The sequence below is a fragment of the Perca fluviatilis genome, chromosome 10 (genome assembly GCF_010015445.1).
Source record: "Perca fluviatilis chromosome 10, GENO_Pfluv_1.0, whole genome shotgun sequence".
Taxonomy (NCBI): Eukaryota; Metazoa; Chordata; class Actinopteri; order Perciformes; family Percidae; genus Perca; species Perca fluviatilis.
The window spans coordinates 861,203-884,707 of NC_053121.1; the positions used below are offsets into that span (position 1 = coordinate 861,203).

The following is a 23,505-nucleotide window of genomic DNA, read 5'->3' on the forward strand; positions in this document are numbered from 1 at the left end:
TTGACAGCCTGCAGTGCCTTGATTGTACTATCATTTGCACATATAATTTGTCTTTAACATTTTATTTGTCAGGTATCTCTATTCTGCACTGCTGATTAGTTATTTTACAGTAAACTGTAAACCAATGAAATTATAATGTACAAGAATGTGTTTTGGATCTCAGGTTTAAAAAAATAGTTATTGTGTTTGGCACCTTTTCAAGTATTGAATATCAACTTATCTTTAGACTATTTAAATGTTTACAGATAAAAAAAACATGATATTTAACTTGTGTAGGGCTGGGTATCGTTCAGAATCTTTCGATCCGGTGCCAATTTCGATACCTCAATTTCGATACCGATTCCTAACGATACTTTTTTCGATACCATATGTTTTAAAATCCATTTCAACATCAACAAAAAGACATTAAACACAAATCTTTTATTTCCACCTTAATTGTGAATCAAAACAGTTATCAAAATTAAAAAAAATCTGGTAAAACTGCTCACTCAGAGTAACATTAATAAAAGTGCCTTGCCTTGCAAGCTCAGCCTGTCAGTCAGTCATCAGGGCAGAGAAACCACCGTTGTGGCTGCTTGTAAGAGGAAGTGGAACGTCAACAACACGACCGCTTTTCGGCTCGCCATTAATATCATATCGCAGCAAACGCTGTTCGTGAAGTTTTAAAAACTGTAACCACACTAGAAACCAACCGTGACTCTCTGTGACTTCAACAAAACTGCAGACAGTTTACTGCCTCCACACCTCTCCGTGTGTGTGTGTGTGTGTGTGTGTCGGTCGGAGCTCCGCTCTGTGTCAGTATGCAGAGAGGACAGATAAGCTTGCGCTTACACGCTAAGACGCTTTTGGAACCGAAATTTGGCACCGAAAGATAAAGAATTTTTCGATACTCATAGGATTGGAATATTTTTTTCGATACCATAAAAGTATCGACGTTCGGTACCCAGCCCTAAACTTGTGTCCAACTAAAATGTGTATTATTAAAATTTTCAATCGAGTTTTTCAATCTGTTTTTTCAATCGAGTGGATGTTGCCCTAACCACATGTAAATAACTAAAGAAGTGTATTTTATGTACATAAACTGTCAAGAAGATACAGTATTTCACTAATGGAATTTATTAACTCATGTCATTTGTTTACATTGAATGTAATTACAATTATTCACTTTGAATAGGCTTTTTCTCATGTTTTGATTCCACCAATGAACTCAGCCAGCTGATTTCACTAGTCAGCTGGCTGAGTTCATTGGTGGAATAAACACATGGCAGGACTTTTACTTTCTGAACCTGGAATTGACACCTCTGGAAAATGGTATCATCTTCAGTGCTTCATGTGAGCTGTAGGCAGGAGTTGGCGGTAGAGATGGAGAGATGGGCAGGATGTTCTCAGAGACATCAGAACTTTCTTTGTGGTGCCTGAAACATATATCGCTCAACCTTTTGGGGACTAAATTACGCCGTGTCCCTGAGTTCCAGTGGCGCTGCTCATCTGTGCAGGACAATCCAGTCAGACCTTTGGACACTGCAAACTGCACCTTTAACAAAGTTTAAATAGAACAGTTGCATATTTTTAATGTATTACAGTCCTTGGTGTCACAATACTTATATAGAAAATATGGACAGCTATAAACTGTCCATATTTTTCAACTTACCTTGATGATGTACTTAAACAAATTGCCATTCGAGATTAGACTGGTATGAATTAGAATTGGTGAAAATAGAAACTTACTTACCTACACAGAAGAGGTGGTTCACCAAAATGTGGTGTGCTGACAGAATATTACATTTACCCAAACTTGAATGACCTTACCTTAACCCAAGGAGCATCAATGAACAAGAGATTAGACTTTTACTTATCTATCAATGTTTTCATCAGCTCTTTAGCACTTATTTGTATTGTCTGGGTATCAAATAGAAATAAACTCGAAACTTCAATGTAAATCTAGCTTAATCTAAAATCTAGTTTATTTTAATGTGACAAACTTGCATCAAGAGCTCGGTGAGTACACATCAGATTGGTACAATGTTGTGTCAGACTTCAAGCCTAAACATTATGAGGTAGGCAACAGTTCAGTTAACGTTTTGTTATCAAATTGTAACGTTAGTTCAATCCCAAACATTTAGCACTGCTATCTATGTAAAATAAACTGACAATCTAATCACAACGATTAGTATATTTTGACACTGAACCATAGACTGTATATGAAACAGACAACTGAACAGGCAATTAATTAACCTACCTTCCATAAGATCGCCGCTGCGTGACTGCAGGACTTCCCCTGTCCCGTGACACAGGAGCACCCGGCCGTCTCAACAGTGCCGGTGGATGTAGTCAGGATCCATGCAGAGTCAACGTCAGACCTGCTTTGGCTTGGTTGAACATCAGCCTTCATAAGTACCAGGTCATCCATGATGTTGTTATTGATTAACACCTTCTCAACTTTTCCACTGTGAAGGTACTGATGCGCCTCTGTACTTTTAGAATTGCGCATTGTAGACCCATCCGCACCAAGTGACAACACGAAATAATTATGTCCTCGTACGTGATCTGAGGCCACTTCTTCATGTCATCCTCCCACTCATGAATAGTTTGAGGGTGTGGCACTGACCTGCCATTTGGATTATTAAGCGATTTTTGGAAATGTTCCCACGACATAGTTAACCAATTTAGTTAAGCTAATGTTTTGTGTTAGTGTTGCCCAGGGAAGCGATGAAACGGAAGTCCCGCACAAAAACCGGAAGTTCGACCCATATTTACTTCCGCGTTCGAAAATAAGGCGAATAGATCCAGTTGCTAGTAGCCAAGGAGGACACAACATGATGGACTCTTCAGAAGAGGTAATTCTCTTTCTGCGAGAAAGTCACCGGACGCCCCAATTTCCTGAACATAGTCATACTGAGAAATCCAGAGAGAGTTGTGTGGAGCTGATAGTCTTAATTAGCTTTGTAGCAACTCATTTGGTAATGGCTTGAATGTAACGGACGTTCATTAATATCAAAAAGTTACACACTATAGCTTTAACTTGAGATGCTTATTTTAGACAACATGAATCAAGAAAAAAAGAGTTTATGTTTACTAATGATTTTTAGTAATGACTACTAATGTGAACTTGATTTGTCTACTTCATCAACTTACCGCTCTGTGTTAATACAACTTGAGCTGCTAAGTTTCACCTTGTATTGTGTAAAAACTTAAATGGTTTAAGGCAACGGGTTTCCACGCAAATTTCTAGTAAAGTCAACTTATTTGGGATAACAGTGTAACAGTGTATGTAATCCCTGCCAATCAGTCCTGAAATGTCCCAGTTAGATAGTAAATGCCGTAAATATAGTCTTTGTAAGTCTTTACAAAGACAATCAGAAACAATGGTTACATATTGAAACTCTTGTTCTATTATCACAAGTGGAGACATGGATGGGGGATCTACAGCTTTTGTTACCATATATCTTTACACTGAAAATCTGTGAAGATGCTCGGTAAACAAATTGAGTTTCCAATCTACCCAAAGAGGGTTGTCAGTCATTGTAAAATGGCAGAAGCTACCCTAAACTGTCTTCAGTGACAAGTGGTAACTGAAAACTCCCGCACACTGTTTTCTTCGCAACTTTTGACCTGCTTGTCCCCCTCCGAAGCCCCTTAGACTTAGGCTTCTCTTTATTGATCCTTTTGGGATGACTCCCGCAAGGAAATTAGATTTCCAGCAGCAGATTTCAGCAGCTTACAAAAACACTTAGAGATATAAAAAATACAGTATAGAAAATACAGTATAAGAATAACAATAACAATAAACATTTAGCTAAATATAGGAAGTAAACAAAAATAAATAAACAGTAAAAAAACAATAAACTACAGATAAATAAAGATATACATATATATATATATATATATATATATATATATATATATATATATACCGTTGTTGCGGTCTGTGTCGTCGCGATGTGTAGTTAAATTTTTTGAGAAGAGCACTTGAGGCTGCGACTTATGGTCTGGCGTATGGTCAGTGTAGGGTCCGTATTATGTAATATGCACATACTCACGCCGTCGATTTAACGCAGAAGCCTAAATTGGCCTTAATAAACAGGAAGTCATTGTAGCATCACAAACTAAAACAGCTTATAAGAATAATAAAGTGTGGGTAAAACAAAAATCAGTGATTTATTTAGTTAGAAAAGAGTACATGTTAAAAACGTGCAAAGACTTTGAACTGTGTAGTAGGCCTACTCCTATGTGGAACCAGTTGCCTATTTGTGCATCTAGCAGAAATGGAGTCACACTAGCATTCATTTGGAGTCGTGTTTGTGTTCACCTGGAGAATGTTTGTCCAATATTCATTGTCCTTTTAGCTCTGTTTTGGTCTCCACCAACTCCTGAGGGAAATACCCTGGCTCTTTAGCAGCTACATGCTCCACGATGGTCACCAGCTAGTCACTAACTTTGTCTCCCGTTTGGTGTTGGGTAGGTAGCGGACAGTGGGCTGGTCAGAGCAGAAACAACTACAGCTGGAAGCACGCTTGATTAGAGCGGTGAGACTAAATTAAAACAAGTAAGGGTCCATACGGGCAAAAACTAGGATGATGAAACATGAAAGTATGAAAGCAAAATGGAGAGTTGTGCAGGAGAAGGACGATGTTGTGACTGCAGAATAAACAAACTAGTTGCATGTATTTTAAGGCATTTATAATAAGAGCTGATAAGGCAAGTGTCCTTGATTAATTTACTAAGAGTAACTTTTCATTGAATCACTGCTGCAGATGCTGTAGGGCATAAACTCCTTCCAATGGTCTGTGTTTTATGATAGCGATACATGAACCTATGCCAGGACTGAGGATAAACTAAACATATTTTTTGTGGTTTGTTAATATTATGATGACACACCGCTGTAAACATCAACAAATGCTTCGAGGATTTAGAGGCAATCATATCATTATTGTTGATAAAGATGCATGACATTTGAAGTTCCCTCAAGCGGCACACAAAGTCCACATAAAGTTCCCACTGATCTTTAATCAATTTATCCTGCAATAAGCTACAGAAATAGGTGGTGGATGGCTATGGTGGATGATTCATTTGACTTCAGAAGAGACTTTTAATGTCTGACATATTTACCTCTGAAAATGGACCTCTCTGAATGATTCCTTTATTGAGATTTCCAGCTATATGGTCTCTGGAAATATGTAGGGGAATACTGACTGGTTTCTGCACCATACTGACAAAACTGAGCTGAAAAAAATCTAATGTCGTGTTTGGGGTCATTTCCATGTTTTATCACATTTTTTTATTTAATGTGCAAGCTCAGTTTTTGGCAAAGGGAGGAGATACCACTAATACTGATTTATATATTGGGTTTTTATAAGATCAAATGAAAATGAAAAATAGTCATGGTAGAGCATGCATTAATATTAACAGTTACTAGACTAGGATAATGATGCAAAATAGTGAAACAGAACAATACATTAGTAGTAGAAAACATCTAGAAACTGATGAGGACTGTTCAGTAAGTCTGAAACACATCCGTATGTTCAGCATCAGATTAGTTTTCTTTTTTTCTATCATGGGAAACAGAAATTCCTAATTCCACTAACAGATTGCTTTAAAGGTTGCTGGCAATTGATTCCAGCATTCCCAACAACATTTAATCCATGTATCCTGCATAAATCATACACTAACCTTGAACGTTGCTCAAGCCAAACTCTCCATCTCTATTAAATCTGTGAATTTTAATTAACATTGCTGGTGGGTCCAGTATTAGTTACTGTGGCCATATGCTCATCTCCCTCAGCTTCACAACAGCTGAATCAGTGGTCGTCTCTTTTAACCAGAAAACACAATATGACAGCATTTGGCAAGGCCTGTTTTCTCATCTTAATGCCACTGTTGGTGCCAACGCTTCCTTTGCTGTTTGATGAATTGGAGCAAAGTGGCAGCAGGTGGCAGTGTTGCTCTTCTGCAGTTCTCCCCCAGGTTTCTTGGTCTCTGCCAAGGCACAACATTGATTAATTAGTTTATAGAATGTTGTGTAGACTTTGGCGTATTGGCTCTCGTCGGCTTTGGCTCTCCACCTCTGCTCGCAGACTGATTAACAGATAAATGGATCACCATAGAGTATTCAAATGGGTGGTGGAATCAATATCTATTGTCCAGTATTGGCTTCAGAAAAGAGACAAGAATCTCTATTTCTCCTTATTTCAACCCCCTATTCATAAACCCCTAGCAGTTATACTTTAACACACTAAGGAATAGATCATTTTATAAAAAACAAAATCTTTCTATTCACTTGAATATTTTGAATAGGCTAATGTGTCATTATTCATCAAAACTGTTTGGACAAATCAAGGCTTATGGACTGCCTATAATATTGAATGAAAAAGTCTATTTTCAGTTAGTAGTTATATGTGAGTTGATGGAAAACCTTTCAAGCTTTGCTAAATTGCCAGTGGTTGTTAAGCATATTGTTAATTTCAATGAAAATTAATTTCCTTTCATTTCAATTTTGTAAGGTCAAATAACTTTGAATAGCTTGGCGAGAGTCCACCATTATCATTAAATGTGTGCTGATTGGCCTCGACTGAACAGTTTATATGCTTGAAATAGAACAGGAAATTGTGGGTGCAAACCTTCTGGGAAAACGATAAGAAGAATCCTCTCTTTTTAATGAATCAATTGTGTTTCCTGCAAAAGAAATTAATTACATGCCTAAATATCACTTATTGAAATGAGACAAAGAATTTAAACACTCAGCAATCAGTCCAGATAGAAAGGCACTTCATTTGCCATATAAATGAAATGCTGAATGGAACATCATTAATTAGCAAGAACAATAAGAATAGATGTTTGAGGGATACAGCGGAGGGTAAAGGCTCTTGATCAAAGCCCCTGAGTTGAATGAAACTTTTGGATCAAACGAAACACATCCATCAATAATGGTTATACAGTACAATAATTCCCATACACAACAGAAGTTTATGTGGTAGTAGATCAAACTTGTTTAAAGCACGTTGACTTGTAAAGGCATGCATCAGCTCTTCATCGTTTCGTCAGATGTTGCCCTAATGTATACTGTTTCTGGTTTCAAAAATGTGTTTTTTTCCCCTCCCTGTCAGAATGGGATGATATAAAGATGTTAAGATTCTGTGAGAAACATGGACTGCTTCATCCCTTCTTCTCTAAAGAGGAAAAAAAATAATATTATGACAGATACTAGAACTGTGTTTTCCTTCTTCCCCCGACAACGTGTTCTGCATTTTATATAGAAAACTCTCCTCCAGTGTTACAGCACGACTGGAGATTCTACAAATCCAGTTCTTCAGCTGGATTGTTGAATAATTGCTGAAGCACCATTTGTAGTAGCGGAGCAGAGTGCTCTCTTAAACCTAGACTCGAACTCTTAGACAGCCTTTTTTAAGAGACTCACGCCATGAAGGTCATCACTAATTCAACACTCTGCACCCTGACCAAGCAACAAAAAAGTCCCAGAGTAAGAAAAGAAATTTTCTGTTTAACATATTTAATACCAACCGCGTGTGTGGATCTAATCATACCCATTCTCTTTGAAACTCTAGAAAATGGTAATTAATTTTTCATGGTGTGAATTAGAATCCTAATTTGGAAATGTGAGATCAAAAGAAACAATTTCAATAGCTGGCTAGTGGAAGTAATCCTTAGTGGCCGAGGACAAGAGGCTGTGGTGTTCAAGATATCCCCAGTGGCAGCTTCACAGCAGAAAGCAACAAGGGATTCACTAGTTTTTGTTGAAACACATTAATAAACCATGTACTTATTTAACCATAACATAACATTGTACAGGAGGAATGAGTCATGCTTATTTATTTCGTGTTTATTTATTTTTATAAAATTGCCTGCTTTTTAAAATAACTCAATTATGCATTCCTAGGTTGGTCAAAGCACATACCCATAGGATGTAGTACATGTTTGACAAACTACAATCTAAATGAGCAGTGCACACGTTCAGTACATTGCAATAGGAGCAATTGCATCGGGTTGGGATCAGTTCTGCATGCTGCATGGAAAGGTCGGCGAGGAAACCTAATCAGGCCTGGTTGCATCTCTAATTAATTACAGCCCAGAGGGTAAGAGATCATACAGAGACCTACAAGCTACATACACACACACACACACACACACACACACACACACAACACACACACACACACACACACACACACACACACACACACACACACACACACACACACACACACACCACAGGGAAAATTGTATCCTTGGATTGTCTAACTGCACATATCAGTCTGTCATGTTGAAAAATAATTAGTGGATGAAATGTAACTTAAACTTATATTTTACCACTTCCTCTCAGCATGTGTGAGACATTTCTTATAGGCTATTTCCAGGTAATGACTTTTGGCAATCTCCAGAGCACTTGCCTGGACTTCTTTTATGTGTGGGCAGTAGCAAGACAGAAGAAGTGTGCACTTGAGAAATCGCGGGAGTCACTGTTTGCTGTACGACAGGGATCGATTCAGAAATGAATGCCAGTATGTTTCTGTGTGATTTTCATTGGGCAAAATATTGAGTCCAGAGCGAAACTTTCCAAGAACTGACACTAATACTTGACATTTAAAAAAATATTTTTCTATATATACTTTAACTCCTGTCATAGCTGCCATGGAAATATGTCAACATGATGTCACATCTAACAATCTAACTAACAATAAATACACCATCAAACAGCTAAATGGAAATGATACACGATTACGTCACCAATATGCAAATGAGCGTATGGCATCATCTGGACTTATAGTGACTTTTGGAGCTAGTGCAAGCTACTTTCATCAGAAAGAGTTGGCAACACTGTGCCACACTCATGTCCAAGCATTAAATATAAGCCTAGATTGATCTGTTTGCTGTAAAGACCACACATTGCTGTTTTACAGGGCTTATCTCTTTGCTAGGAGCAGTGACTTCATTCTCCACTGGCTGCCCTCCAACCTCCTGGCTAAGACTTTAGGAAGGCCTTTATGTGAAATAAACAAACAAGGTGTTAGTAAGTGAATTTAAGAGGTGCTCGTAGGCATATTTAGTTAACTTCAGAAAGAGCTAGGCTAGCTGTTTCCCTCTGTTTCCAGTCTTTATGCAAAGCTAAGCTAACTGTCACCTAGCTACAGCATTTACTGGCACAATATAAGTGTTGTATCAAATTTCTCATCTAACTCTTGGTAAGGAGGTGAATTCGCCTATTTCCCTAAATGTCACACTATTACTTTAACAGTGGGGGTTTTAGTTTACATGACTCCTTAAAAATACCATCTACAGTGCCATATACGGTATGTTACAGCCCTGGACAAAAGACTAAACTTTACAATATAAAACAATGGCACATGACAGCCTGTTGACAACATTTTTAACAAACAATTTTCACAAAGCTTATTGTCTGTTTTAACATTGGATACTGCACTTGTGTTTGTGGCAGCAGCATTCGAAAGGCCAGTGTGTGTGAGCTCTGATTAGCAGTGGAGAGGCCAGCCAGAGGCTTCTAGGGCAGCTCTGTTTGCAAACACTGAGAAGAGCGAGGGCAAGCCAAAGCAGGAGATCGGGAGTGTGTGTGTGTGTGTGTGTGTGTGTGTGTGTGTGTGAGTTTGAGTGCGTGTGCATGCATAATGTCTTCTTTTTGTAAATTAGACAGCGATGAGTAAAACTTTGCTGACTCAAATTCTGGAAGTCACGTCCAGATCATCATTTGCTGTAAAATCGTGATCTTTGACAGGCCATGAGAAAAAAATAAAAATAAAAAAACTGATCAAAAAGAAATTACGGTGATAAACCGTTGACTATTCACTATGAATATGTTAACCTTGAGTTTAACATTTTTTCTAATGTGCTTAGTAAGTGAAAAACACTGACTTAACTTCAATAATGCCAAGTTCTCAAACTCATACTGATGCAGAGTACATATTTTCCTAATCGATTTGGGAGCAAATCCTCCACTGAAGGCAAACAGGACTTTAGTATTCATGGGGGCATGTGTGCCTCTCACTATGTTAATAATGCTGTCTTCAGACAGGCTCAGGCTATAATGAGGATTTGAGAATTCAAATCACAGTCTGCAACATATGTCAATGCCATCAATATAGCACAGCTCCAGCTATACAGCTTCCTCTCCGTTTCTGACTCCGGCTGACTTCTTGACCCTTCCCACCCCAACAAGGAAGCAGTACGGAAGTTATCGGTGCTCACGACAAGATGATGACTGGCCTCTGGCCCTGGCTTCATGGTTTACAGGAAAGCCGTTGGCGAGCAAAGGGCATAAAAGGAAAAAATATAGAGAGGAAAATGGAGAGGTCTGAGCACTACTGCTATTTTCTACTTGTCAACATATCTATTCAATTCCCTCCACTTTTCGAAAATGCACTTGCTATCTTTATTTTTTAAATGTCTATTCCAGTTTCTCGATATGGCTTTTTAACTGTGTTTTCTTACAATGAGACCCAATCTCTGCTTTAACTATGTTTAATAAATGTTTAATAGGATGGGTACATGAGAGTCAATCTACTTCAGCCTGCGCACTCTCTGTGTATTGAACAGTAAGTGTTTATGGAAATGAGAGCTGGCTCTCCCTCTGGTCTGGTCTCAATGGATGCTATTTATTCACATGAAAAAGAGGGAGGTTAAAAAGGAATTGTTTTTACATCGAGTCGGACGCTCGTGTGAATTGTGATTATGATGTTAGCATGTTTTTGTAGGTGGGTGAGCACCTGGGCAGCTGAAGTGCATTTCCTCACACTCCATATCATCATTATACAAAAGACTAGCAAGCTGCAGTGTTTATTTGCTACAATATCCCTAGGTCTCTCTTTAAGCTTCCCAAGCTAGTCCTCTCTTTTACACTTTCACTTGTAAATAGTTACTTTGAAGAATGGACTTCGGGTCATTATAGCCAAAGTACTTGATTAATTAAGTAGTTAAAAGAGAAAGCGCAGAGCAATGGTTTGCTGCCTTTTGGTCAACACTTGTTTGCTGCTGTTTATTAAAAAGGATCCTTTGGGTGAGGAGACCTCCTAAATGGGGTTAGAGCTTGTTGAAAGCAGCATTTTGTGGAGAATAATTGGATTGCGGCTTTGAGCGCGCGTGTGTTTAAATGTTGGGATCAAACAGTGCCTGGGGTGTGTTTACCTGAGAAGGCTCTACCCCCCTCCTATCCTTCTTTTCTCCCTCCCACCGTCCATCGCTCCTCTCCTCCTCTCTAATCAGTCTGATAAAGGATATCCTCTGCAGTCCCCCAGCCGTAGCTCTGCAGCAACAGATTAGGCAGTCTGCACGTACGCACACACATCGTCTGCTGCAGGGAGACGATGGGCTGCTAGAAATGGCCAGGCACAGGCAGATAGAATTACAGATGGACAATGGTACAAGCGGCGGACTGCAGATGTAAAGTGCACCCACACAGACACACAGATTGGTGTTTCTTCCCCCCACCTCACATGAAATAAAAAAACACACATGTAAAGCATACACTGTAGAGTTAACAAACTCCCAGACTTGAAGTACTCTGCTAACAACCAGGAGTGATTGGCTCTGAAGAATTGGTGTGTGCGTTCGTTGGCTAACAACACTTGGAGTAACGAGCAGGTTAACCCTAAAGAAACCTCTGCATGCTGAGTTACAGAGATGGACATGCTTCGGACGGCTGCGGAAAGCACACACTTACACATCTGTGTGTGTGTGTGTGTGTGTGTGTAGGCCTATGTGTGTATTTGTAAGTTGGCAGAGAATAGGAGGATGAAAGGAGTTTATATTTGAATGCATGACCAGAATACTCTCAGGGTCATTACAAATGTCCCCAGACTTTCATGTGATCACCCCAGCACCATGCTTTTTGTGCGCCTATAAACACAGAGTAGAACAGAAGAGCTCATTCAATGGCTCTTACTATTCCAGGGATGTTGCATGGCGAGTGTTTGCTCATCTACAAATAGTGCGCTAGATGCCAAGTCACAAACATTAGTAGATGGTGTTGCTGATTTCAGAAATGTTTTTATTTACTCTGAGCATGAAATTACACCACTCAAGCTGTTTGTGGTACTAGAGCTCCTGATTTTCTAACCTCCTGGTGACACTCAGAGGTCTCCAAACCCATTGTTCCCAAAATACACATGCCAACACTGCTGCCTCTTTGACAAACCTATCATGCTTTACTCGCAATGGCTTTTTTATAACTTCTCGGAAAAGGTCAGCACAGAATACTTTACAGCAGTGTCTGTACAGGCTGTACTGTACGTTCATTAAAGGCACCAGCTTGCCGGTTTATGTTTTTTTTTATCAAAACAATGCAAGGCATGTTCTTTGTGAGGTATTTATATTGGACAATGGTTGCTCACTCAAAATACACTCTCTCCGTGTTGGCTCCCAAGTGAGACAAGGCTCTGTGAATCCGCTTGTGCATCATTTGGCCCTCATTTAGCCTTCCCTGTTGCTGAATGGAAGCTGTTACAAGCCCAGATTCTCACTAGCAATCGGCTTGAATCACACACTTTTATGACCGAGCTTCCTACCCTGACAAACGAGACTGAGCAAGATGACGTTTTATAATTGGAGAAATGCTGTGCCTGATTCATCTCTCAGCATGACTGTAGGTGGCTTTAGATTTACAGTTGATGGAGTTATTAGAACACAAGTCAGTGGTGCCTTTAATGCATATGGCTGTTTGTGCGGTGTGAGGCTGCAGGAAGGACTAAACACACTGATTCACAGTGTTGGCAGTGACTTCCTCCTTGACCGCTGGTTTATTTAAGCAATAAATACAAACCACAACCGTTAAAAGTCAGAGGTTGTCATATTTAGAAAGTTACCTTGAAATAAAGAGAAGGCAGGTTATTTGAGCTTGGCATATATATCCGTGGACAAAGAGTGAAACCAAACTGAGAAGGAAAGTTTCTTTTATGGATACTGGCAAAATTGGAAATGTACAATTACAGAATCATTTTGAGAAAGGTTAAAGGGGTGATAGAATGATTATATAGGGTATTTCACACTGTCCCTTAAGGTCTCCTAATAGGGTATGTAACATTGGTTGGGCTGAAAATGGCCTGGTTGATATTTTATTGGCCCTTATAACCCTGTGTTTTGGCCCTATTTGTAACAAGAGCTTTTCTTCCAAAAATGGTACGCTCATGAATATTGGTTGAGCGAATGCGAATGCCCATACACACACATTGGAGATGAGACAGTAGGTCTCATATTTCAGTTTTACGAAAAATGTATGGCTAATTGCAAATTTGGTAAGACGTGTCGGACTTTAGGAGCTCCACACAGTCTGACGAGAAAGCGGCAGCCTGCTGGGCTCCATACCCAGCGCAAAGTCACCCTTTGTGGATACTGCACTACGGGGCTCCGCGGAGCTGGGCGGCTGCTGGCATATCTATAATATTGTAGCGAGCTACGTGGAAGAAGTTGAAGAGCCAGAGATACAGAACTCTGTCGAAGTTTATTCAACCGCTACACACACGCGATACACAGAGGTCATCAACCTAACCCAGTGTTTCAGTCATGGTAACAAATGTAACAAAGGTAATGTAGATAAACATGAGCACATTATCAGGTATAAAACCTAGGTAATGTAAATGCATAACAAAAGCACTAACAGAACATCATTTACCCACTTAAACTAAACACTTAAACAACACTAATAACCTAGTCCCATGATGCTTTGCACTGCCGTGCAGAACAGTCAACACAATGGCATCCTGTCGGCCATTACAATATATTTACAGTTTGAATTTCGTCACGGCACTTATATCACAGCTACCCCAAGGTCTTACAAAGCTAACAGTGTCCGATTTCAATTTAAGGCATTTTTGTGAACATGAGGGGTCTTGTTAGGAGGAGCAACTAGCTAGCTATGTGTCCCATTCAATACAATGGGAAAAGATCGCGGCTAGCTAGCTACACTTTCAGCATAACTATGGTATATTTACACTTTGAATTTTGTCACGGCATGTATATCACAGCTACCAAAAGGTCTTACAAAGCTTAGCTAACACTTGTCCGATTTCAATTTAATGCATTTTTGTGAATTTCAGAGATCTCGTTAGGAGGAGGCTAGCTAGCTCTCATTGATGGACTCCAGCTCACCGCGGGCTCTACCAATTTATTTCCCCGATCGTTTGTTTAAATAACTCAACACACATGTCCATTATAAGATTAACTGGAACCTGTGGTAAGAGATTTCGGGTGTAACAAGCTCGCTGACCGCGCTCTCAGTCACACATTGGCCATTTAGCAGGAAGAGGGGAGGGAGAACAGCGAGCTGCAGGCCCTGGAGCTCTGTCAGGGCAGCAGCGTTTGGTAGTCCGATGTAGCAGGCAGCACCGGCTGCAATTACATTGCAATTAGCCATCCATTTTCGTAAAACGGCCCATATTTGAGCTTTACATAGTTGATTTCTCGCATAAAAAAGTTTCAGAAGTGAATTTTGTAATGGAATAGCAGAGATCTGGCGACCTAGATTCAGAAGACTACCTGATCTCAGGTCAGTTGTGTAGCCTGTGTAAATGTTGGGGCGTGACAAAGAGAGAGACTAAAGCCAAATGAGGAGGAGCCGCCGAGTTGACGTCATCTCGGTGGCTCGTTGAGAGATTTGCAGAGGAAAGGGGTGTCAATGGGATTTTGAGCTTCTATGTATGTCCTATTTACCCACCGAACTGTCCTTTTTCAACTATGACAAGGTAAAATCGGTTTTGCATTCTATCGATCAGGAGGTCGCTTTTCTTTTGTGAGTGTGCCTGCATTTACACATGCATGCAAATTCTCTTTAACCCTTGTATGGTGTTCGGGTCTGTGGGACCCGTTTTCAGTGTTTGCTAAAAGAAAAATTATGCTATTTAATTATTTCTTCTAATTCAAACTCATTGGCCTTGGCTCATTTTCTGTGATGAACATAAAAAATAACTTATTTTCAATGACTGCACTCAGTACACCCCCCTACACATAAATTGAGCGTCAGTGTCAGTTCTGGCAGGCCAGGTAGTCAAGACGCTGCTAACGCTATTGGCCAACAACACGGTCATCAGCTGATCTGCTCCAGCTGAGCTGCATCAACTGATCTGGAGTAGCGCATCAGCTGGTCAACACCCCTCGCTGCTTAATGGCTACACTCAAACAGGGCGCCCTATTTAAAGCAGATTCAGTTTGCTCCTACCTGCTTGCTGCTCGCTTCTCTGCCGCCCGCCACCTCCCCAGCTCCTCCTTGTCGTGTATAACGTGGCATTTGCTTCTATGTCGTTGTTGCTGCTCTGTTCATGTGGGGGAATAGTTCAGCTCACACAGTCCTAAACTGTGTGAGCGTTCCCTGATGCTGCTGCTGTCCTCTGACTCTCTGCTATTTCATGGTGCTCATGAAAGGTCAGAGGACTCCCTGAACAGAGCCATACCGCCAAAATTTAATTCAGAATTTATTAACTGAAATGCAATTTATTCAATAAAAATTTCCTAAATCATTTTTATTGTCATGTGTGTTCTTGACTTAATGGACCTGACAGAACTATTACATATGAGGTGTTCAGGTCTAATGGACCCGAATGTATTGTGTATTGTATTGTATTGTGTGTCTGCTGTGTGTGTGTGTGTGTGTCTGTGTGTGTGTCTGTGTGTGTGTCTATGTGTCTGTGGGTCTCTGTGTATGTCTGTGTTTTTTAACCTTTTTTATAATTGAATTGCCTTGTTTTCTCACAAAAACCAAAAATTATCATATGATCATAAATGTGATCTCACAGGGGTAAATGGCAAATATGAACCATAAATGATGTATATATCATTGGTAATTGAGCTAAAGTAAACATCTGTTAAGTATTTTTACAAAAATTGTTATGGCTGTATTGATTTAAAAGCCTAATAATGTGGTGGGTCCACCAGACCTGCGAACACAAAAATATGAACACCACACAAGGGTTAATAAGGTCCTGAACTTCATCAAGACACACAGCCCTGTTTCCAGATTTGTGTGCATGGTGACTTATGATGGGGGGGGGGTCTGGGGGTCCACCCCCTGAAAATTTTTAGCATTAAATACTTCATTTCCTACATTCTGGTGAATTTGTATGCACTTATTTTTGTTTACCTTTTTCTGAAACAATTTATACTGGAAACACCTTTATCTAAAGGGAAACATAGATTACAATCCAAATATAAAAACATAATGGAATATTTTGCAGTATGGCTCTCAGACATTCTGTATTGCTTTCAACTATTTATTCTCCTGTAGATCGACTTTTCTAATTATATCTGAGTCACAACACATGTAGCCTAGGCATCATTTACTCTTCCCACTTTTGCTTCTTTTGTTGAGGAAGTAACCTCCTTAAATGTGCATATTAAAATGATTCAACTGAATGACACATGAATTCATTTTAATGAATTAATAAACCCCTGGACTGTAATATTTTAGATGTGTTTGAGCAAGATTTCTGCTCATGTTCAAAACTTTGTGCACATTCAAAATACAGTATATCTCATCTGTGTTCTCTGAGGTTTGGAGGAGTCGTGATATTTTGAGAAAAATAAAGTGATAATACAATAAGCTATTACAAGAATAAAGTCACTCTATTTCAGAAAATAATCCACCTGCACCATAGTCTGCTGTGCATTACGTGATTGCTCTGTTGATACGGTAGATCTCAGACCTCCTGACAGACACAGAGCCTTGTTTGGGACGCTGGTCTCTGAATGAGACAGTTTAGGGAAGTGGCTGTACACTCCCATCCTCCTCAATCAGATGTTCTCTATCATCTTTCTCTATGAAGGATACATCTGATATTAATCTCTTATCCTAATTGTAACCTAATATAATAAAACACTAAGATGTTGGTGTTACTTAACACCTTTCAGTCAAAATGGCTAAACATGGTTTGCTTTAATTTTGATATAAGCTCACCTTGTCTCAAATCCAAAGAGGAGGATGAGGGGTCTGTTGTTACTCCACTCCCTGGTGGGACAGTTTCTGAAACTGAGGGCCATGTGTTTCACAATGTTAACATCTTCTTCTACTAAATCTGACATAACTATAATGTTGACATGATATGTATCTACCAAGCTACCTATGACACTGATTAGCCTCACTGTAAAAGTTTTTACTGTAAATTTACAGTAATATACTGGCAGCAGCTTCGCCAGTAAATTACTGTTTATTTACAGTAGGCATACTGTATTTTAAAACTACAGTACTTAACTGTAAACAGGTATACAGTTAAGTACTGTATTTTAAAACTACAGTACTTAACTGTAAACAGGTATACAGTTACTAACTGTATTTGAATTTACAGTAATATACTGGCAGCAGCTTCGCCAGTAAACTACTGTTTATTTACAGTAGGCATACTGTATTTTAAATTTAAGGTATTTTACTGTAAATAGACATACAGTTTCTTACTGTATTATTTTAATTTACTGTATTTTACTGGCAGCTACTTCGCCAATATTACACTGTAAATCTAAAATATCCTTTTATGTTCATGTCTTTTTTTATTTACTGTAAATAAATGTATTATTTAATTTGTTTTACATTTATACACTTGTGTTGGCAGCATAAAGTAATACTATTATAAAAATCTCAGAATACTGATGCAGAAAAAGAAATTCTGCAGCTTTAAATTCTACCTTAGGGAAGACTGCAATAAATAATCAGTCCTAAATAACAATGAAAAAAGGCAAGATTCAAAATCTAATTAACTCTTTATTTATACTGTATAGTAAATATCATGTGAGTATACAGCACGTTTAAAGAAAGGTACAGCAGTTTGCAGTTTTGTGAACTGTATCAATGCCGTAGCAGAAAAAGTTAACACCCGTTTTGCGGCGTGTTCGTGACATCCAACATACGCACTCGTCTGCATACAATAGAAAATGTGTCTATCATTAGCAATCTAAATCATCCGAGGCAGACTGACCCCGAGCTAAAAGGTTGTAAAAGCAAGAGGTCCGTATGAAATCAAACTTGCATTAAGAAAAACATGTTTTATGTGTGATCTTATGGAGAGAAATTACACTACCCACAATCCTAAGTGTAACAGTAATGTCTCTGATTGGCCCAACTCGTTACCATAGACACGTTTACCGTATCCACAAAACCGTGAACGGCTAGAGCGAGCCTCTACCATTGAACATCTATGATAGTTTCTCTACACAGTATTGTAACTTGTTTTCAAAATGTTTTTTAGTGCTGAATCAAATGTTTCATAATCACCAAAACTAGTAACTCATCTTGTAGCTGGTTGGCTCAGTTCCAGGGTTAAACCTATATATGAGCAATTTTTGAAATGTCAATGAAACACTTCTGGAACCACCGTAAAAAAAAAAGTGAGAAGTCCCTGTTGAGCTCCATGGAGTCACACACCATTATATAGCCGGTCACGATCCCAATACACTGCAAACAGGGAAACTGGCCAATACAATAATACAGCTCTATCAGCTGCAATAACTAAACTAAACAACACAAAATCGATCAGTATTTATCGGCATATATTGTTCATTGATAATTGACAAATGGTATCTGCACCTAAACAATACAATGCTATGAGAGAAGATCAAACAAAGTCCCACTTGAAGTCGTTGAGCTTCCTGATTAGGGTGCAGACATGCAGGTTCACTGTTGATGGTTTCTTCTGGACCATCTTTCCAGTTTTTCTGCTGGGTGCCTGTCCACTGTATGCCTTTGATCCTCTCTCAGGATTAATCCCCATGCAGATTCTAAATGACAATGTAACACAAATGCTATAGGTTAGTGAAGAAACGGTTAATTTTGGAGAACATATAGTCTTTCAGTGTTAAAGGAGCTACACCTTAATTTGTGTTTTTCTTATACAAGTAGTATTCAGCTACTAAACAGGTTTAAAAACAGTATAATATTTATACCAATGTATAAGTACACATTCCAAAGGAAATAAATACAGTTACCAATAATTAAGAAATCTCCATATGTCATTTCTGGAAAACATATTTTAAAGCCTAATACAATTATTAAGTAGACTTTTTTCCTCCTGCATTTGTGGAGAATATTTCATGAACATTAGAGCTGTGTTTTTACAGTATTATTTTAGAAAACTTGAATGAGAAAAAACATTCTATTATTTTGAATTTTCACAAAATGTAACAATGCTGCTTAATGGTAGGTAGTTACTAGAGATGCACCGATTACAACTTTCTAGGCCGATTCCGATTTTTCATTGAGTTTGATCTGCCGATACCAATTTTAGGCGATTCCGATAAAAACTAATTCTAACCACTTTAAAGCACACGCAAATATTTATTTTCTATCTTTTCTTTTATAGAACATGTTTTGAACAGATAATGGATCACTATAAAATAGAACTATATAATTACTCCTGGTGTGGGTAATCCACACACATCTAAAGTTAGTAAATGTTAGAACCATTTCCTTCTTTTCACATCCAATATTCAACTAAAAATATGTGATTTATTAGCAGGGAAAACAGGTAATGGCTATACAATAATATATAAATAACAAAGAGAGTGAGAGTGCATGTCGGAGAATAGAGCGGACACGCGCTTCACACCGCGACCGGGCCGATCACGTGCAAATCGCCCAATTCGGCAGGTCACCAGCCGGTCAATCGGTGCATCTCTAGTACAGAGCTGCTGCTACAGCGTGACGGGTGACGATAGGTACTTACAGCCTATTGTGTGCTGCACATTGTACACCAAATGAGCTGTGCACAAGCAGACCTATAGTTTTGGTTTGGTTTCACCCGATCCAGATTTGGTGTCGCGAAATGACGTCAAACCCCTAAGTATTTTTATTATTTTTTTACATTTTAGTAAATGTATATGCTTGTAGTACATCAGCAGCTTTAGCTACTGAAATTCTAATCTCGGAGAACTTAATCAATAAAAAGTCAATCCAGGTGTGTAATATGTGTGGGAAATCTCCTACCTCTGAATGAACTCCAACGACCATGCAGCATAGTCCTGGTATTGCAGGTTAAAGTTGTAGAAAGTTGACATTAGACCAGCAAGCCCCAGCACAAAGGACACTCCCTCACTGACAACCTAGCCCTCCACGCTCACAAACCACCGCTGAGCAAAGCTGGACCTGAAAAAAATATGAATAGTTAATAGAAATGGCAACAATATGATTTCACTGTTCAAATTAATTTGATCTGAATTTATTTATATCCACACAATTTGATTGTATGTCTTCATATGTATGGCCAGGGGTTAAATTGCGATTTGTTATGTGAGGGTGCTCTCCCTAGGGGGGTCCGGGGGTATGCCGAGAAATTGAGTCTTACATGATATGTGCAAAACTGTAATGTTAAAGCCCATGTTGCAAGTTTAATTTTCCAACGAATTTGTGGTAATTGCTTGTTGGTAATAAACATTTAAACTGGTATTCATGTATTTGATGTTGTTAGGTATCACAAAACAGAATATAACACGAAAAAGTAGGTACTATTTTACAGCGGTTTGTCTTTCCCCCACAATGCATTGCATGACGTCACGTTGGGGAGACGATATGCGAAAGCCCCGTCTCGGTTCACTGTCCCGGTCACGGTTGCTGCCACTGATCTGGCAAAATATGGCTTTTGGTCTCGACCGAGTCAATGTGTCTTTATTATGTGAATATTAAGTGAAAGGCAGCTTGGACGGGGATGCTATTCGGCTTTTCACAAGTTTAAACAGCTAGCTAACGATACGCCGACGTTTGCTAACGTTAGCGCAACAGCGTTAGCTTAGACTGCTAGTTAAATACCGGTATTACAACTGCCTTCGGAGCTGCGTCCACGTTGTCAACACAAGACATGTGGCGTTAGTGCTCCTTTTGTATCATACTTTTATTGAATGAAATATTAAGCTTCGCTCCAACGAAATAGTTGTTTTTTTTGTAACATTACACACAAAGCTAACTGGCTATAGTTAGCCTGTACGTATGCTAGCGGGATTAGCTAACGTTGCGTAGCCAGCCAGCAACTTCGGCAATCGGCAGTAGTTTCGGGGAGCTAACCGCGACAGTATGTTGCCCACAATCAACCTCTGCTGTTAAAAGCAGTCAATCTGCAGCGATGTTTGAAATGGAGACACATGGATGTGCTTGCTGGCTATGCAACGTTAGCTAATGTCCGCTAGCATACGTACAGGCTAACTATAGCCAGTTAGCTTTGTGTGTAACTAACTAACTAACAAAAACCATCTCGTAGGAGCGAAGTTTAAGGTTTCATTCAATAAAGTTATGGTACAAAAGGAGCACTAACGCCACAAGTCTTATGTTGACAACGCGCGACGAACATATAAGGAAACTCGAAGGCAGTCGTAATATTTACCTAGCCGGCTAGGCTAATGCTGTTGGCGCAACGTTAGCGTCAGTGGCGTTAGCTAGCTGTCTAAACTTGTAAGAAGCTGAACAGCATCCCCGTCCAAGTAATAAATAAACACCAGGCAAATATGTTGTTACTGGAGCTAGTAGGCTACCATCAAAACGTGAGATATGTAATCATGATATCAATCATATCTATGTGTTTACAACCATCGGGGGGATTTCACAGGTGGGACTGGCAAGTTAGTACATAGCTAGCATGATGCCTTGTATTTTCTAGATCTAGATAAGTTTAGCGGTACTTATCTGAACTAACGACATGATCACTGTCACTAGATATAAATAAAACATTGACTTTCACTTGGTGCTATTCACGGACAGTAAAAAACCCTCTTCCTCATCCCAGTCAGTCCCCATAGTTCTAGTACTAGGCTGATACACATCTCCCCAATGTGACGTCATCACCGAATTGCGAAAAAAAAACACTAATACCAAAAACGACAAAAACCTGACAAAAACTGGCCTTTAACACTATTTGGAGACATTTTTAACAATGATATACATATATTGAGTGCTATATGTACCTATTAATCAACAGTGGTGGTTAACTTGCAACATGGGCTTTAAGAGCCTATACTATACTCTGCATTGTTGTAGTATCAACAGGTATTAGGGCATTTAGCATTTACATTACTGTTAATCAGTCATCACTAATGATTACACACTGTATTACCTTGTTATGATATAAGAAGTGACCCATACAATGTGCCAAACATAATGTGCCACATGAAGAGACAGTGCAGCTTATGACAGTAGCAACAGCTGAGAAAAAAGGAGAAGGCATTTTATCTGTTAATCCTACCAACGTAGACACGTTGGCGTTATGTAGTTGACCCGCAGTGGTGAATTGTCTGCAGTTCTGGGCAGCAATATCATGTTGTCAAAAGCATCACTTTCATCAAATTGTATGTGACATATTTAGATGGTATGTGCCGCGGCTGAGCCCCGGATCCCCGGCCCAATGTAACCCCTGCGTATGGCTATGGTAGAATTAGACTTTGGTGACTAGAAATATAAAACAAAATATTAGGCATTGTGGCTTTATCCAACAAATACAAAAAAAGAAGAAAAAAATGCCTGTTAACTAAAGTTAGTTTTAGATGGGAAAAGGAGCAAATATGAAGCCACTGAGTTTACAATAGAACAGTTTCAAATGTTCGTTAACAAAAAAAGTCCGCCAAATTTTTTTTGAAAAAAAATTACAAATATGAAGCCACAAAATTGACAATAAAACCGTTTGAGAATAGAAACACGTCAATATTATATCTTCGTTTGCACAAAAAAAGTCTATAAGTTATAGCTACGTTTAGAAGTAAAACTAAGCAAATATGACTAAACAATGTTCATTAGCAAAAAAAGTCCGCCTAAAGTATAAAAAAAATTACAAAGATGAAGCCACAAAATTGACAATGAAACCGTCCGAAAATAGATAGAGACACGTCAATATTATAACGTTCTCTTCTTTTGCACAAAAAGTCCGTTATCTAGCTAAAGTTATAGTTTTAGGAGTAAATATGAGAACACAAAAAAGTCTGTAAGGTTACAGTAACTTTAGTTTAAGAAGAAAAAAAAGAGCAAATATGAGATTCAGCAGTGTTGAGGATTTTTTTGTTTTATTTTTAAAGATCACGCTCCAAAATGTCTGTACAGTCTAACGTTAGGCGCCCTTGAGGAAATCTTCTAACGATAACTAATTGTGTTAGCTAGTGGTAACGTTAGTGACCGGCCTGTCAGCTAACGTTAGCCAACATTAACTGATGCTTAACTTTACTAGCTAGCTAGCTAGCTAGCGTAACGTTAATGTTACTGAGTGATCTGCTGCCATATCTGACAACAAATAAATCGATAAAACTATCCTTAATAACATTTCAAGGCATGCAGGCAAATAAAAAGATTTTGAAACTTACATGAATGTTGAAAAATCGCGCCTCTTGATGCGCGCTACTGTCCATGCGTTTTCCTTCAGAGACTGAATGATGAAGATCACCGCATCGCGCGAACCAGTCACCGTGAGAAAAAGTTCTTCCCCCTCCCCCCCACCGAATACACATACAAATAATAGACACACTCTTTGCTGTAAGATATAGTCCTGTTATACTAAATATTTTCTCACTAATTATTAGCTGCTAATCACACTTTTTTCC

General features: G+C 38.9%; 1 long non-coding RNA gene across 2 annotated transcripts; it reads right to left on the reverse strand.

The window, feature by feature from the left end:
• Positions 1 to 17,691: 17,691 nt before the first annotated feature.
• Positions 17,692 to 23,288, reverse strand: LOC120566308. Of its 2 annotated transcripts, XR_005640371.1 has the most exons (3): positions 23,269 to 23,288; positions 19,922 to 20,080; positions 17,692 to 18,717 (listed from the first exon to the last, which is right to left on the reverse strand). It is a non-coding gene; the product is annotated as an uncharacterized LOC120566308 (long non-coding RNA). The 2 variants fall into 2 exon arrangements; XR_005640370.1 differs by lacking the exon at positions 23,269 to 23,288 and having other exon boundaries at positions 19,922 to 20,298.
• Between the last annotated feature and the right edge of the window lie 217 nt (positions 23,289 to 23,505).